Source organism: Strongylocentrotus purpuratus, unplaced genomic scaffold (assembly GCF_000002235.5).
Source record: "Strongylocentrotus purpuratus isolate Spur 01 unplaced genomic scaffold, Spur_5.0 spur5_scaffold_13, whole genome shotgun sequence".
NCBI lineage: Eukaryota > Metazoa > Echinodermata > Echinoidea > Camarodonta > Strongylocentrotidae > Strongylocentrotus > Strongylocentrotus purpuratus.
In genome coordinates, this window is record NW_022145598.1 from 26109005 (window position 1) to 26116910 (window position 7906).

Here is a 7906-nt window from a genome sequence, read left to right on the forward strand (position 1 = left end):
TAATCAAAAGCAAATTTATTTCTCATATCAAAACAATTTGTAGCTCAGTTAAGTATCTGGACATGTTTCGCAGGCGGTCGAGAAGAACATTTTTGTTACAAATTTATGTAAGTCAAGGCTCTCGGTTCTTATTTTTTAAAGAACAGGGAGCCTTTTTTTTCCAGGACCAGCAGCCATTCCCAAAATTAATGAAAATACGTATTCTTTTCAATTATTTGTTAACTGTTATCTTTTATTTACTCATTGGTCTATCAGTATACTAAAAAGTAAACACTGCACAGCAGTGGTAGCACAGTACTCTCTGCCAAGGCATTGTTATACATAAAAATGAGCAAGAACTTAGAATAGAGATATAAGAACCTTTAACAAAAATTCCATGGCCACTACAATATAAGCGACTATGAATACGGCACTTTTAGTAAAACTACTTTATAGTCGTTACAGGGTGAGAATCCTGATTTAGCCACAGAGTTGAAAGAATCCTAAACATTGCCCCTACTGCCAGCCCTAGTCATCATTCCATGTGATAATATAAATTTTCAAAATATCAATTAATGTACATTATCATCACCAATTCACAATGTTTACTAAAAATGTGAGTATGTATACAACATTGAATCATTAATGATTATGTGACATCACTAACATGGAAAAAAATATGATAATTACATAACTTTCCTTTCACAAGGCTAAAATGTAATAGAAAACTCTTGTTACATTACTCTCATTTTTGTTTTAAAGTAACATATGCTGGTTGACAACATTTATTTCTCAATTGTGTAAAGACAGAAGGGCAGTCGGCCCAAAAGTGATGGTACGATAGAAGAGGCTGCAGTGTCAACACTCAACAGAATTACAGAAGCAGAACTATTGACAAGCCTTCACTATGCTGCTAGCAATTTGAATTAAAGTTACCTAACAAATTCATAACAGTGACTGTCGAGAGTATGCTTCATGGCAAACGTCCCGCCAGACTGATAAGTTTAATGTGCAACAAATACATCATTTAACCTGACATCCATCCACACGCATACCTCTACAATCTTCAATATATTGATGACACAGGTTTCTTCTCTCTCTTTCTTTACCAATGAAATATTAGGATTATTTGCACCAGTAAACTGATCAGTACAGAGGAGTGTATTGCTCAGGGCAAATTTGGAAATAACAGTATGGTAGTATGCTGTTTTGCAAACACAATGATCGACTTGATCGTTTATACAAAATACCTCATTATAAAATTCTGTAAAACATTTCAAAAAGTAATCAATGTCACCATAATTAATGCTAACATTTTACCTAAAACCAACGGTGCAACTGTTTCTTTTGATACCTGGCCTGTACTTCCGGGAGGTGATTAGTACGCCATTTAATTTCAATCTCAAAACATATATAACTGTTTTATCTTACGCCATGAATATTTGGCAAATTCACATCTTAATTTGAAAGCTTTAAAGTTAAACTACCAACAACAAAAATAGTAAAATACCATTCCTAATGGAATCATTTATCTGGAAGGATCTATACTCTGATGCATTCCAGAACTATTTTAGTGATACGTTTATCGACTTTGTCAATTGAATTAAATTAACATGCCTCTTTATAGTTTCATTCATCAAACATGATACATGACAACTGTTGATTCATCCTCCTTCTCATCACTATCAACATCCATTGCTCCGATATATGCAGATTGCTGCATAAAACTCCTTGACAGTTTCAAGGTAGGTGCGTGGTCCATGCAAAGCAGTAGCTGCATGATTTTTCTCTTCAATGTTGATGGCTACTGCGTGCGAGCAAGAGCTTTTAATTAACATCCGTTTTGTACGCTGCTATGAATGCATCTTGTCTTGGAATCTTCTTAGAGAGAGCATGGAAGATGTCATCAATGCCCCCCCCCCCTCGTCAAGGATTGCTGCTTTACAAAGGCATTGTGATGGATGACGGCATACAACGGCTGGCCGTTAACCTGAATTAGGATAAAAAGTAAAATTTAAATCAAAATCAGCAAAATACAGCAAAAGCAATATCCTGGTCAGAATGAATTTAATTTTGGATTAAAATCAAAGCTGATTTTGACCAGTGTGTTCCATGTCATGTCGCGTTCTATATGGCGATTGTATAGTTAAAACAAGAGTACACATGCTAGATGTATGCCAATTCAACTATCGTAGCTGTACCTGGACATATGACCAACAAATGAAAGAAGGAATTTTGAAAGTAATTCTTTAAGAAATTCTTTACAGGTTTTTTTAGACCGAGTTATTTATTATTGCTTTTTCATAACTAATCTAGCAAAACATCATGCATTTCAAAACCATGCCAAAGTTAAGCTGTAATAGCTAGCTAACAGCTCAGGTGAATGAAAACAAATGCAATATGGCTAGCAGTATTATTTTGAATTAAGAAAATCATGTTTAGTAAACCAGCAGTATAGCACCATCAGTCATCAGCATCACAATGACTGCGCCAAATAGAAATTATATTTTTGACTAGGATTAGGAAAAATGTCTCAATTTATGCTTTAAAAGGCTGCCGCTGACTATGGTTGATTCTTAGACTAATGAATGATTATATTAGATCATTTCATTGCCCCTAACATATATCTTATCTCTTAGACTTAGTCTTACGTCTTATTAATTAATAATCAAATCAAGTTTTTTCTTCTTGATCAGTTTGCAAGTTTTTGTAGGTCTATTGATTCCAAAACAAACCTAATAATTCTTTATAAAGGGCCTTTTTCATCTTGATACGATTCAATGTGTTTTCAATACATAGATTGTACGATTGATGAAACAGAAATGAAATCAGATGAAAAAAAAATGAAATCAGAGGAAACAAAATGAAATCGCAATCCTAACATCAAATTACACACATGGGACTGACTTGGGCACAAACGAACTTACCTTCAGTAGTGCACTGTTTCTCCGCTCTTTTGCTTTGGATTTCATCCATTCTTCATTTTTCTGTCTTTTCCTGGAGATATTTGATATATCAGCAATAAGCTCATTAAAGTCTTTCATCCATGATGAAAACGCCAGAAAATGAGGTATTTCGAGACGCGAATAGTACAGACGAATCTAGGTGGATATCGTGCTCGTTGAGCCTATATTTTGGAACCGCATTCGCATCGCTGTAGGCTTCGGCTGCTATAGGCGCTCGCTATATAGGCTATGCGCGCGCGCAATACAGAGATCGTACGTACGTTGAATTTGTTTGAACGCAAAGACGTTTAGATTGAACGTTCTCATCTAAAAAATCTAGAGATTAATCATTTGATTAGTTGCAGTTAAAAAAAAAAATATCGCTCATTGTGTTAAAAAAAAATAAAATCGGTATAAAACTTTTTAAATATCGGCATTTTTTCCCGAAAATACAAGAAACAAATACTTATCTGTGGTTGTATGTAAGTGTTGATGAACAACGCATGCGCCGTATTACCATAACATTAACGGTACAGCTAGCGGGAAGTTCAACTAATGAGTTACGAAATCCTCATCAAATCATCCGAAGTCATTGAGATATAGGCCTATAGTTTTCCCCAAGAGAAGCGATTGATTTTATGTGATTAATGCCTTCCAGTACTGCAGTAGATTCTAATGATATTCCCGTGAACCAATCGCGAGCAAGCAAGAAACCAGCCAGATACAGCGATGATAAATTGAAGGTGAGTGCTCTGAGTCATTGAGTGAGTACCGTAGTGCATGCCGAGTGTATGATTCCGAGACGACCGTTGGTTGGCCGTTACGCAATAGGCCCCTATAGGCCTACTGACTGAGTATTTTAAATCTAGAATTCTAGAATCTACGCTAAAAGTTGTTAGATGTGAAATCCATGGATACAGGTTCTAAAAATAAACCTAGGGATGATATTTACTTTGAAATTGGGTGAGAAATAATGAAGATATTGCTGCATTTCATTCCGAAAAAACAGGAAGAAGCTGATTTGACAACAGAAATCCCCATTTTTAATTTTAATTTTTAATTTTAGAGTTGATGTTTATCAAATTTATAATTAAAATATGTTTTGTTGATATCATTGATAGGTTTATCACTCTACGTTCTACGTCATAATCGTATCACTCGGTTACTTATAAAAAAGTGTTAGGGCCTATCATCAGCATGATAGATCTAGTAGTTCCCGTTCATCTATTTTGTAAAATAATTTTTATCATTTCTAGATAACCCTAGATCTAGAGTCTATTCTAAATCTATTCTAAGTTAATCTAAGGTCTAATTTTTTGTTTTCTTTTCTAGAATATGCATGCACTCGTCGTGTTTACAGTCACACTGGATAAGGTGAAGAGCTAGTATAGAGGTTGGTTTTGAGCATCAAAATTTGGACGGTGGCCGGAGGATGAGGATCGATGGATGGGAGGCCTACGATGAGGCTAACAAGAAGTGGTAGCTTGGCCTAAGCTTGAAATGACCCGTAAGTTATAGATTTGTATGCCTCCGCCCACCACATAATGGCCCAAATTCACAAAGGATGTTTAAATTTAACCCATGGTTTAAACCCTCATTTACATAACCCATGGTTTAAAATTATCGGTTATCCTATACTTTAGGGTGTTTTATTATTTTCGGTTCCTAACTTCAGTCAACAGCTCTACATGGCCATGGGGTCGGGCTAACTCGGACCAGGGGACAACTCGGCCCAGGTACAAAAACGGTCAGTTTTTGCATGTTTAGGTTTAGGGTTAGGTTTAGGGTTAGGGTTAGAGCTAGGGTAAAATTACAAAAAATGACCGTTTTTGTTTGCCCGACTCCATGTAGAGCTGTTGACTGAAGTTAGGAACCGAAAATAATAAAACACCCTAAAGTATAGGATAACCAAATTATCGCAATTTAAGCGTAGACTTGCGTGCGTCTAATAAATGGACCTCCGACTGTGTCGCGCTTATTTTGGGCTAAATTTAGACAATGTGTCATGTAAATGAAGATGTAAACCATGGGTTAAAATCAAACCTCCTTGTGTCTTTGTGAATTATTCGGGCCATTTTGTTTCGGGTTGCTGCCTGTTCGTCCGTCGTGTTTTCATTGTTGCAATATATTAAGAAGCAATTGACGGATCAAATTCAAACCTGGCTCATGTATGTATTTATATCATGGGAGTGACGATGATCTGATTAGATTTGAGGTTGCAAGGTCAAAGGTCATTGTATACATTAGAATAGAATGGTTCTTGCAATAACTTGGGAACCATTTGACAGATCAATTTAAAACTTGGCTCATGTATGCGTTTGCAAGTGACGATCTAGTAATTAGATTTTGTGTTCAAGAGGTCAAAGGTCAAAGAGGTATTTTTTTAAAGTCCTCATTCTTTCATGAAATTTCAATTTCACTTCTCAAATTCAAACTTGACACAAATACTATAATACAAATAATAGGCCTACATGTATGATCAATGATAAGTAAAACATAATTCCAAATGATTTAATTATATTTTTTATATATCATTGATAATGATATGTATGTCATATCAGTTATCACATTCATTTTTAGTATCCCATTCATGCATGCCTTTTTTCCAGGATATATTTTCTAAAATGATTTAAATCATATATATTTTGTTTTCTTTTCTAGAATATGCACTCTTCGTGTTCAGTCACACTGGATAATGTGAAGAGGGTGGTTTTGAGCAGCAAGGTTCGGCAGGTGGCAGGAGGATGAAGATCGATGGATAGGAGGCGTACGATGAGGCTACAAAGAAGTGGTACTCTGTTGCCTTGCTTGAAAGGACCCGTAAGTTGTAGATTTTTTAATGTTGAATAATGGCCTATGTTGAAAATAAAACTCTTCTCCAGACTTAATTGCGACTTTAACTTAGTTTGCATGTCATCTAACAGGCCTTAAATTTCAATATTTTTAGGGCAATTATAAGGTCACTTTTCTGTGGGGCACATTCCTATATTACAGCACAAATAGGAATAATTGGAAAGGGCACAAAAAATCTCCAAGGCCAATGAGAGGGGCATTGAGGCCAATCAAAAGGGCACCCACGGCCATCGCCTTGGTGGCCTTGGATTAATTTAAGCCCTGATCTAAGTCTTTCACATGACTCTGTTACCTGTCAAGAAGCTCTTCTTTTATGACTTTTTTTTATGGGCAGCATCCAGAGAACTACTATCATTCTATTTCTGAGCATCGTGTTGTTTGAGCCAACAGTAACATGTCATGCTGCTCTTGGCAATTCTGATAAGCATCACTAATAATTCTTAATATTTTTGTTCTGTTTATGTTTATATCTTTCAGCAATTCATTGCGAGAAGATCGAAGGGGGCCGGACACAAATCAGCTGAATTTTGGCAGGCTCTGAGAGTAAAGATGGAGGGAATCAAATATAAGGCTAAAAACGTGTTAATCTTCTTCAGAATACACAAAGTAGATTAAGACTTGGCAGGAGTCATCCCTTAAAACTAAGTAAGGGGATCTTAATTTGTTCAAGTGGGGGGGGGGGGGGGGGTGCACCAGGGGGGCCCAGAAAAACAAAAAAGCCAAATCAACATTGTCTTCTTGAAAAAGCATAATTGTGTGGGAAAAGTATCTCAATTTACTGAAAAAAATTACCAAAGTGCCCAGCTTGCATGCTCAGGTAAGCACAAGACTCACAGGTCTCTAGTCTATTACTTTTTTGCTTTTCATCTTTAAGTGTTTGTGTATTGGAGGGGGGGGGGGGGGGGGTTAAAGTATAGTGTCCATCAATGTTATTTATTGTTTTTTGTTTATCAACTGCCAAACAATAGCTGCCTTCTGCATCAGTGTGTTAATAGGTGTACTTTTCATATGTTTAATTATATTCAGGGCAAATATTAACCTTGCCTTTCAGTAGCCATATTACTTGTATAGTGATGCATCGATATATGCACAATATTGGATTTTGTTGTTGTTGTATGTGCCAAACAGGTTGGCGGAATGTCATGTTTGGCATTTATGATACATTTTTATGTATATTTATTTAATTTAACAGAAACCTATCTATCACATACAGTCAACTCTCAGCTGCCTAAGTCGAATTTGCATAAGATGAATGCAGACCTAAGTCGAAGGTGTTATGTTAGTCTTTTCTTTTTATTTTCCATTGTTTTGACCTTGCATTAGTCGGATCTGGACACTTTTAACGTAAAAAGAATATTTGTATACCACTGTTTTTAGAATTCTTACCCAAGATTCCAGCATTAGTACTAATTAGTACCAGCGGTGACTGATTTCATAACCCACTGATTGAGCCCATGAAAATTATACAAATTTCATTTATCTATGCGCCCAATACTTTGTGGTCTAATAATTATTTTCCTGGCTGTATTACTGTAACTATTATTTGCCGAAGATAAACCGTTTCTTTTTTTATATGAACTATGTGCTACAATTCCCTTGCCTTTCAGTTTATTAGGATGCACATTTTTTTTTCTACATTTTCCTTTTTTAATTTTTGTATACCGGTATATATATTTTTTATATCGAGGATAAAACAATATCTCGACATCAGCCAAATTTTCAGGCATCTTCTTGTGTAGGGTCCATGCTTTTCCATGATCAGCTGTACAAATTCATTGATGTATATACCATTAAATTCATGTTCCCAGATCGTAAACTGTAAATATTTTAATAATTTCTTTCAATTCTTGTTTTTTCTATAAATTCCACTAATCTGAAATGTGTGTGTATTTTCAGCTCTTTTTTAGGGTTGATGTGATTGTGAGAGGGTTATAGGTGATGATATAGAGGGTGTATTGTGATGGTGACTGCAGTGTGCCACAACTGTTACAAGACATTTGAAAAATATGTACATATTTTGTTTATTTCTATTTTAAGCGGATCCCATAACATCTAAGCTGGATATATTTTTAAGATATTTTTTTTCTATTTCCCATATATTTTCTTCCTATTTTCTTGCTAATTTTTGG

The 7906-nt window shown here is 35.5% G+C and overlaps 2 long non-coding RNA genes across 2 annotated transcripts; one reads left to right on the forward strand and one right to left on the reverse strand.

Moving 5' to 3' along the window:
* Positions 1 to 211: 211 nt before the first annotated feature.
* On the reverse strand, positions 212 to 3312 carry LOC105440729. Its single transcript, XR_004063756.1, has 2 exons — positions 2907 to 3312; positions 212 to 1969 (listed from the first exon to the last, which is right to left on the reverse strand). It is a non-coding gene; the product is annotated as an uncharacterized LOC105440729 (long non-coding RNA).
* A 145-nt stretch (positions 3313 to 3457) lies between these two features.
* LOC115923068 lies at positions 3458 to 6355 on the forward strand. Its single transcript, XR_004063755.1, has 4 exons — positions 3458 to 3667; positions 4257 to 4431; positions 5586 to 5744; positions 6255 to 6355. It is a non-coding gene; the product is annotated as an uncharacterized LOC115923068 (long non-coding RNA).
* The last annotated feature ends 1551 nt before the right edge of the window (positions 6356 to 7906 follow it).